Source organism: Lynx rufus, unplaced genomic scaffold (assembly GCF_022079265.1).
Source record: "Lynx rufus isolate CCGP_SWC_20201006 ecotype Redwood Valley unplaced genomic scaffold, mLynRuf1.p SCAF_8, whole genome shotgun sequence".
NCBI lineage: Eukaryota > Metazoa > Chordata > Mammalia > Carnivora > Felidae > Lynx > Lynx rufus.
In genome coordinates this window covers 64,140,878-64,151,311 of record NW_025814896.1, presented here as the reverse complement: position 1 = coordinate 64,151,311, position 10,434 = coordinate 64,140,878, and positions in this window count along the sequence as shown.

Below are 10,434 nucleotides of genomic sequence, written 5' to 3'. Positions count from 1 at the left end.
TTGGTTAGGTTCATTCCTAGGTATTTTATGGTTTTTGGTGCAATTGTAAATACGATCGGTTCCTTGATTTCTCTTTCTACGGATTCATTATTGTTGTATAGGAATGCAACTGATTTCTGTACATTGATCTTACGTCCTGTGACTTTGCTGAATTCACATGTCAGTTCTGGCAGTTTTTTTGGTGGAGTCTTTTGGGTTTTCCACAGAGAGTATCTGCCAACATTATATCTTTAAAATATGACATTTAAAAAATAATAGAAAACAATTTCAAACTACTTGCATGAAGGTGGACACAGTTCTGATGAACTACCTTTAAAAATTAAAGAGGGGCGCCTGGGTGGCTCAGTCAGTCAAGCAGCCGACTCTTGATTTTGGCTCAGGTTGTGATTGAAAGGTCATGGGATCCAGCCCTGCTCCCTGCTTGAGATTCTCTCTCTCTCTCTCTCTCTCTCTCTCTCTCTCTCTCTCTCTCTCTCCCCTCTGCCTCTCTCCTCGCCTAGTGCTCTCTCTCTATCTAAAAGTAAAAACAAAATAATTAAAGAGATACATTTTGGATGAGATTTTCCATCTTGCTTATATTGCTCTTAATGAATCAATAAATCTTTGATATATGTTGATTCTTAAAAAATTAGAGAGATACATAGTAGATAAAATTGTAATTTTTTAAAGACTTTATTTTTTTTTTCATTTTACTTATTTTAAAGAGAGAGCGAGAGTGCACAAGCAGGGGAGAGGGGCGGAGGGAGAGACAGAGAGAGAGAGAGAGAGAGAGAGAGAGAGAGAGAGAGAGAGAAGCTTAAGCGTGTTCCACCCTCAGCACAGAGCCTGACACATGGCTTGATCCCCACAACCCTGGGATCATGACCTGAGCCAAAATCAAGATTCAGATGCTAAACTGACTGAGCCACCCAGGTACCTCATAAAGATTCTATTTTTAAGTAATCTCTATACCAACATGGGGCTCGAACTCATAATCCCAAGATCAAGACTCACATGCTCCACCAACTGAGCGAGCCAGGTGCCCCTAAAATTAGAATTTTCAAAAAAATAATTTAAATAAAAGCTAATTAATTATCTTTGAAGTAGAAAGATTATATAAGTCACTAAAGATTACAAAAAAGAAAATTAAAAGAAATTATCCTTTTCAGAGCGCCATTTTTTTAAAGATACAGGATAGATAGAACGGATTGTGAAAATTCTCTGCTTAGAATCTCTTATAGTAATCAGTATATTTAAGGTTAAATTTGGCACAGTAAATAGCTAGAGAGGGGAATAAAAGAGCCATCTTACAAAACATAGTTTTCTTTTTTTTTTTTTTTCAGAGAGAGAGAGAGAGAGAGAGAGAGAGAGGGCATAAGTGAGTGAGGGGCAGAGAGAGAGAGAGAGAAAGAAATGGGGCTCATCTGAAGCGGGGCTTGTGCTCACCCCATGTGAGACTCGAACTCACAAACTATAAGATCATGACCTGAGCCAAAGTCAGATGTTTAACTGACTGAGCCACCCAGGCACCCTCTTTTTTTTTTTTTTTTTTTAATGTTTAGTTATTTATTCTGAGAGGGTGGGGGGCAGAGATAGAATCCCAAGCAGGCTCCGTGCTATCAGTATGGAGCCTGATGCAGGGCTCAATCTCACAAACCGGGAGATCATGACCTGAACTGAAATCAAGAGTCCAATGCTTAACCAACTGAGCCACCCAAGCACCGCAAGTACAGTTTTCATTGTATTATTTTGGAACACAATTGATCATTAACAATAAATTAAACACCATTTTCAAACTGTACGATAGTAGTCATCTACCCACACAGGACAACTATTTTGGTGGTTTTGTTAACACCAAGTTCATGCAATCAAGAACAGGTAACAACAAATAAAGGTCATTGTTGATAAATTATATAGTTCAATTCTAGAATTATAATAATAACTTTATAAAAATAAGTCATAAAGGAATGTATGTATATTTTTGTTTCTGAATGGCGGCTATATTTTGTGTGTATGTGTTTTAGAAGATTACATACAACTATTGTAACAATTTTCTTTTACTGTAACTTCCTAGCATTACTTCTATTTACTTAATATAGGTTGATTGTATCATAAAGTAAAGCAGTTTGTGAATTTCAATTACTACATGAATATGCATAGGTTTGTTCATATTTAGATGACTGTATGGTTTGCTATGAATCATCATCACACAAGACAACATACAAAAGCCAACCCCAGGGTTTAGACACAATTGTTAATGTTTGCTACAAAATACTTCCCCAAATAGGACAAATAGCTGATTGACCCCAGGAAATCTAACCTCGTTGTACCAAGCTGAAATAAGTGAAAGTAGACCATGTGTTGAACATGCTGTAAGATTATAGAGAAGAACAACATCAATTAAAGCACTGTGCTTTTGTAATTTCCCAACATTACAAGAGAACTCACCACCAACTGGAAGCTAGTAATCAGAAATTAGAGAACTATTTTTAAGCAAATTTCCTACCAATTAGTCACATGAATTCTCTTCTCTAGTCCTGCTGGTGTGCTCTCTATGAAACCCTGCCCCTCCTCTCTCATCTCTCTGATCATGACAGCCTCAAGAATCTTGCTCTCTTTCCCGAACTATAGTAGTGTTTCTGTGCCACGCAATTTAATACCTAATTGTATACTTATTTGTGTTAGTCTTTAATTGTTTTACATGTGTTATATATTCTTTTGTCAACTAGATTGTAGTCCCTGAGACTAGGACCATATGTCAATTCTTTTTTTGCTAAACATGGTAGGCACTAAGTAATGTCTTCTAGGAAAATCTAAAAAGAGCCTTTGGGTTCATGCAACTATGCCTAGAACTCAAACCAAAAAAACTTCACGTCTGTGTGGGGTAAAAAGGACACTCACTGGGCACTGATGTTTTTAAATTCATTCAGATCCTCTGGTTATAGTGAACATAAATCTACTCTAGTTGGCTTAGCTAGATACCTATTATAAGCAGACAGGATAATTTCATGGAGCCCAACTGCAGATTGGTGATTAAGATTGAACTTGGAAATTAGAAGGTCAGAAATCAGGCAGCGTCTTTTTCTGAACATGAACATGTTTTCTCTTTTTTCCATTTCTCCCTCTAGCTGCTTCTATCTCACTCAGTAGGTGGAAGCCAGTTTCCCTTGCTGTCATGTGTCTTGGCATGTGGCTTCTCCAGCATCAACCTTCCATAGTCTTACAAGTCCAGGACCCTTGGGTAACTGACACAGTCTTCACATTCCATGTCCAAATTTCTGACAGAAAAATACAATTGGCCTGTGATGGGTCAGATAGTATTCCCTGGCCCAATCAGCTGCCACCAGGATAGCAAGGACCACGTGCTTTGACATTTATTCTCAGCAGGGATGTGGAAATAACTTTCAAAGAAGAGGAAAGACAGAAGGCAGGCAACTTGATTGGTGCAACAATTACGGTTCAAATCCACAGGAAATCGCAACAAAAGTTTTGTAGGTGTCTTCCTAGCTCATAACTCCCTTCTCCTGAGAATTACCTGCCCCTGTGGGGTGGGGCTCCAATGAACACACTTGCACTAAAGGACACTGTCCTTCTGGTCAGCTGACCGCTGACCAGGTGATCACTCTTCCCTGGTTTTCTCCTGTGAGGTTTGATTTGAGGCCAAGAAACTGCCCCTCAGGCTAGGCTGCTCTTTTGAGAGGAAAGGCTGTGGACTCAACTGTTTTAGGACCATCTTTCCCTTTTCCATATGTAGGAAAGAGAATGAAGCAGATATCCTTAGGAAGCAGGGCCGAGACAAGGGAGCAAGCCTTGCCTGATTCTTCAAGGCTTGAACAATTTCCGCTTCCAGAAACCCACTTGAGTTCTTCTCTTGAGTTCTGTGAAGCATCTCCATGTCGTTATTATTATTATTATTATTATTATTTTGCTTGCATTAGCTTGAGTTGGTTTCTGTTGTTTGCAACCAAAATAGCTGTAACCGAGACATCCAGATTAAAGGTAAGAGTCTTTCCTATACTTTACCACTGAGACAAGTCAGTCATGTTAAGATGCCAATATTTTGTTGCCATGAAAGCTTTCTAAATTTATCTTGTAGACTCACATATCTGTGTGGCTATAGAGTACATCTGTTGGTGACTCATGAGGATTAAATAGTATGGGAGGCTGATTTTCAGTTGGGTACCATATGATATCTTGAAAGAGAACAATTTATGAAGGAAAATTAGCCTTGAAATTTTTTATCATTTACTGTATGTCTGTTATTACAACGGATGCTTGGTACCATTTTCAAAGCACAATTACACACATTCCCTTATTTGACATCCACAACGTTCCTCTGAGAAAAATATCACTCCTATCTCATAAATGCAGAAACTGAGGCACCAAGAGATCAAGTGATTTGTTCAGTATCACTAATCTAGGAAGGATACAACACAAAGTCAAAACCAGTGATCTTTGTATACTTCTGACCCGCATGGTCTTCTTACAACCAGGGTATGTATGTATGGATGTGTGTACATATGTATGTGTGTATGTGTGTTTGTATGTTTGTATGTATATGTGTGTGTAGGCATGCACATATAAAAATTCTCTTTCCTATTGAAGTGTTAAATAGGTACAGAAAAGTATACAAATCATAAGTGTAGAGCTCGGTGAATCATCACAAAGCGAACACACCACATAATCACCAATGGGGCATGAGAGTAGATATGACCAGCACTTCCTTCTGCCCCCTCCCAATCTATTCCCTCCCTCTTCCCCCAAAGAAACCAGTCTCTTGACTTTTAACACCATCGATTTGCCGATTTTCAAACTTTATACACATGGAATGGGGCAGTGTGGGTACTTTCGTGTTCAACATTTTTTACTCATGTGAGATTCATCTACTTTGCTGTATGTAACTGTAGTTCATACATTTCTATTCTTATATAGCGTTTCGTTTCATGAGTATACCACAATTTAATGTATCTATCCTATTATCTATAGATATTTGGCTTGATTTTAGTTTAGGGCTATAACGGATGCTGCCGTTATGAGCATTCATGAGCATATCTGTTGGTGTGCCACATGCATGCCCTATTGAGTAAATACCTAGGAATGAAATTGCTAGGTCAAAAGTTCAAATTTAATGACTACGGCAAGGCAGTTTTCCAATGTGGGTGTATCAACTTACGCTTCCATCCCACTGGAAGAGGAAAATTTTGGCCGGTCCATATTCTCATCGACACTTGTTGTTTTCTACTTTTAATTTAAGCATTCTGGTGGGGTGCCTTGCTGGCTCAGTCAGTGGAGCACACAACTCTTGGTGTCAGGGGCGTGAGTTCGAGCCCCACATTGGATGTAGAGATTATTTAAAAATAAAATCTTAAAAAAAAAAAAAACACACCCCGGTAAGTGTGTATAGTATATATCATTGTGGTTTTAATTTGTTTAATTTTGTGGTAACTAATGAGCTTGAGTAGATTTTTATGGTTACTAGTCATTTGGATATCTTCTGTGAAAGGTCAATTTAAACTTTTGCCAGTTTTTCTATTGATTTGTAAGAATTCTTTACGTGTTCTAAGAAACATGTATTATGTTCAGCAATATGCATTGCAAATATCTTCTTCCCGTCTGCGGTTTGCATTTTCAATCTTAACTTTTTTTTTAAGTTTTTTATTTATGTAAGTAATCTCTGTACCCCTCATGGGGCTCAAACTCATGACCCTGAGATCAAGAGTCCCATGCTTTTCCAACTGAGCCAGCCAGGTGCGCCCCTCAACCTCGAATTTTTGACATGAAAGAAATTATAGCACCTTACTTGCACTTCTCTGCTTCATTAAAAAAGGTAATGATTTTGGGGTGCCTGGGTGGTTCAGTTGGTTTGAGCATCTGACCCTTGATTTTGGCTCAGGTCATGATCTAGCAGTTCGTGGGTTTAAGCCCCACATTGGGCTGCATGCTGATAACTCGGAGCCTGCTTAGGATTTTCTCTCTCCCTCTCTCTCTGCCCCTCCCCCACTCATTCCCTCTCCCTCCCTCTCTCTCTCTCTCTCTCTGAAAATAAATAAACCTTTTCTTTTTTTTAAAGGTAATGATTTCAAATAGGGATAAAATCCAACCAAACAAGATGTTCAAATGGCACTTCTCTCTCCGTTTTGGCTAGGCTCCCAAGCTAAAACCAACACGATGGTTGATCAGTACTCCCTAGTCACTCTGGACCTGCTAAGAGTATGTAAACGCTTCTGGCTTTCATGAACCCACCACTGACCTTGCAAGTATAAGGAGGTTGATGTAGGACAGAGGGGTGAGAATTTCTTTGGAAAGTGCTTTCTCCTCCCTCCACCTTCCCATGGGGTCAGGGAGGAGTATACACTCACTTAACCTCAAACTAAATGAGAGGAGCCTCAAGACCTCCCAGAATTTGTCCCCTGGAATTTCAGGAAGAAGGACTTGGGTCTGATCCTCAACAAATGTGAAGGTTGCAAAGTATGTCTGAAGCCTCACCTGCTTGCAGGATACATTGTATGGAAACTGGACTTTCACTTACAGGAGGCAAAGGGGAGTAGGTCCCAGGGAACAAAGTGGAATCCAGAAAAAGCACTGGGCTGGCATCATCTGCAAAGGAATCTTGCCTCTTTGCCCTGCAGTGGGGGAAGGAACCACCAGAAGCCCAAGTTTGAGGGGGTTATTAAAAACTGACGGCCAGAGACATGTTGTCTGCATCAGGGAGCTTACAGTCAGTCTGTGGAGGGAGAGGGGGGCACTTCTGAGAAAAAGGCTGGAGAAAAAGAGGCAGCCTTGGAGAATCTCCATACCCAGAGGGGACTGATGCCAGATGACACAGCAGCCGGCATACAAGACGGTTTCCCTTTTCCCCTAATCCTCTTTTCCCCCTGGCATGGGGTGGAGAGGTCAGCCCTAAGCCACAGGGGAAGCAGTGTGGGAGGAGAGGAGCCTCTGACAAGGCACCTCCCCCACTCAGGTTCTGAGGCTGGGGAGGCAGAGGAAGTTTAGCTCTGAACAAGTTTGGAATTTTGAAATTGCCCTTGATGAGACTGGGGTTATGTGATTATAAGCCCGGCCTGGAATCTTCTCCAAATCTCTCCTCCCTGGTTTCTATTCTGATGCTTGATTCGTCTACTGAGTTTTCTACTTCAATTATTAAAAGTTTCATCTCCAGAAATTCTATTTGGTTCTTTATCAATTTGTTTCACTTTTTTTTTTTTTTTTTTGGTAGTCTTTTTGTTCCTCACTCAGATTTTGGAGCCACTTTTTTACTTCTTTAAATACATTACAAATAGTACTTTTCTGTGGGGTCCGACCGTTGCCATCTCTGAAATCTTTGCAGGTCTGTTTTTTCTGTTTTGTTTCTGCTAGCTCTTGCTCCGAGTGCCTTATTTCCTTGTGTTGTTAGACTTTCTAAACTGTGAGCCGAATCGTTGGCCGTGGCGTTTTATCTGTGGAATTTCTTTGAGGTCCAGGTTGAAACTGTAGACCGCCTGCCTGTTGCCTGGGGGAACTACCAGCCAGAGAGGACTTTGAGTTCAATGGTCATTTGAGGTTTCAAACCTCACCGAGAACATGCTTTGGGTTTGAAAATCCATTTGAGGCCAGTTTGTGCTATAATTGCTCAAGGGAGATTTTTCCACGGTATTGTCCTCAACCAGGGACAAGTTCAAGACAGGCCAGTATCCTGCTGTCTACTTCTGAGTGATAAGTGTGTTTCTCTTTGGGATCTCTGCAGTCCCAGCTTTATCCAGACCTTCTAGTAGATGCTCTACTTGGGTAGGCGTTAGGCATTATTTCCTGTCCCCCAAACTCTGTGCTGCTATCAAAGTGGAAGCCTATGGTCACCAAAGCTCTTCAGAAACCTTAAAGCTAAGCCAGCTTTGGTGACTCAGTCAGTGGAGTATCTGCCTTGATTTCTGCTCAGGTCATGATCCCAGGATTGTGGGATTGAGCCCTGTGTTGGGCTCCACACTGAGCGTGGAGCCTGCTTGAGATTCTCTCTCTCTCTCTCTCTCTCTCTCTCTCTCTCTCTCTCTCCTCCTCTGCCCCTCTCCCCTGCTCACGAGTTCTCTCTCTCTCTCTAAAACTAAAAAAAATTTTTTTAAATATTGTTTTCAATAATTTCTTCCAGGTTAAAACTCAAACTCAAGTGGGGGGTTTACCAAACTTCTTAGAGCCTTCTGTTTGCTCACGAAACCTATATTACTTTCCCCCTGGGTGCACATACTTCTGGAAATCTGGACAAGACCCCTCTATGTTTGAAAGAGATGAAAGGACTTTTTGTTATCTCAGAGTAACTGGATATATGACTGAGTTTTCACCCAGTCAGGGGTGCTTAACTGAAACTGGTGATGACAAATAGAGCTACCTTTTTTTTTTCTTTTAAAGTAGGTTCCGCACCCAACTTGGGGCTCGAACTCACAACGCTGAGATCAAGGGTGGCATGCTCTACAGACTGAGCCAGCCAGGCACCCCTAGGGCAAGCTACTTTCATTCATAGCTATGGATGCCTTTAACATTTCTAAAGAAACATTAAGAAAGTGGTAGTACTTCATTGGGGCACCTAACTGGCTCAGTCTGTGGAGCGTGCAACGCTTGATCTGGGGGTCTTGAGTTCGAGCCCCATGTTAGGTGTAGGGATTACTTACACACACACGCAAAAAGTGGTAGTAGGGCCTCTAAGCTATTGAAGTTATCCTGCAGAGGAGTGAGTTTGAGGCCTCACTGAAACGGAGTACTCTCTGACATATATTTAATACAAGTGAAAGCTTGCTGCTCTCGTGCAAACCAGCCAAAAACAACAGAGATCATCAGTCAGGCTGTGGATGTTTAGTGACTGCACCTTCTCTAGTATATACAGTCTCAGCTTTGCAGGCAACCCCAAGTGGAGGGTTAGCAAACCTCCTACAGCCTCTGGGGGGAGGCTTTGCTCCAGGGCCACACTTCCTAGCCTCTCTCACAGGTAGGTGTCATCTGAGTTTTGGCCAATGGAATGTGGAGAATATGTAGCACCTTCAGCCTGGCCTATAAAACTCTCCTGCCTAGTGACTGGTGAGCTACAGCTATTGGCTAGATGTCCTTGCCCCTGCTTCTCCCTAGTGGAGGTAAGTCTATGTTGATTCTTTCCATCTGCTGAGACTCTTTGCTCAACCAGACCATCAGCCAAGAAGGTTGATGTGAAGATACAGGACTTATGAACACTGAATAACAGAGAATTTAGGTGGCCCATCTGCTCTGCTGATATCTTATCTTAACTCTGGTTATCTGCCTCATTCTCCTTCCTCTTGCTGTAGTGTTTAAAATTGACTCTATAAACCATGTAACTTGAAAACCAAAACCGAAACCGAAACCAAAACCAAAACCAAAACCAAAACCAAAACCAAAACCTGCATGATCTTCCTCTTCTGCCTTAGAAGCAAAGGCTGTAAGGCTCCAGAAGATAGCAGACCAGGGGATGGAAGAGACTTGAGAATCTGAGTTACCAAATGGAAGGCCATTGGTTAAATGCTAATTGGTATTTGACTGAGAGAGAAATTAAATTGTATTAGGACATTGAGATGTTAGAGTGCCTCTGCCACTACAGCTATTATGTTAACAAATATAACCCAGGGCACTCTGAAATTTCAGCAAAAACCTCATGCGGTTGTAGACCCTGTGTTAACAACCCAGGTCATCTGGTTCTAGCAACTAGGACTTAGATATACTGCTTTACTCTGTCACTATTTCCACCTTGCTACATTGTCCACAGGGTTTTGATAATGACTGAGCATCACAAACACGTAGTTTCACTGCAAGAGGTAACAATGATAAGTCCATGGGCGTGTGTATCATTTATCTATGAGGCCAAGGAGGGACTGAGCTAAGCAAGCCTGGCCAGGGTCCGCCAGCTACACATACTGATAAAAATTGTGTTTCTACATGTAGCCTGAATAACTCTGGAGGTCCCATATGGAAGGGCATTTGTGCGGTGGTGTATCAATCCCATTCAAGAAACAGCACTCTTGGGGCACCTGGCTAGCTTGGTTGGAGGAGTGTGCGATTCTTGATCTCAGGGGTAAATCAACTTCAAATAACAACACTGACTTTAGGGACACCTGGGTGGTTCCATCAGTTAAGTGCCGACTTTGGCTTATGTCACGATCTAGCAGTTTGTGAGTTCAAGCCCCGTGTCGGGCTCTGTGCTGACAGCTCAGAGCCCAGAGTCTGCTTCAGATTCTGTGTCTCCCTCTCTCTCTCCGCTCCTTCCCCACTCGTGCTCTGTCTCTCAAAAATAAATAAACATTAAATTTTTTTTATTAAAACAAAAACACAAACAAAAACAAAACAACAACACTCTGACTCTAGAAACACTGAAGATCATTTTGATCTTTATTCCAGTGAAATAGGAATTTTACACACTATTGTCTCACATTGAATGGGTCAGGGTACTTGGTAGAAAATAACAGAAGCTAATTCTGGCTAACT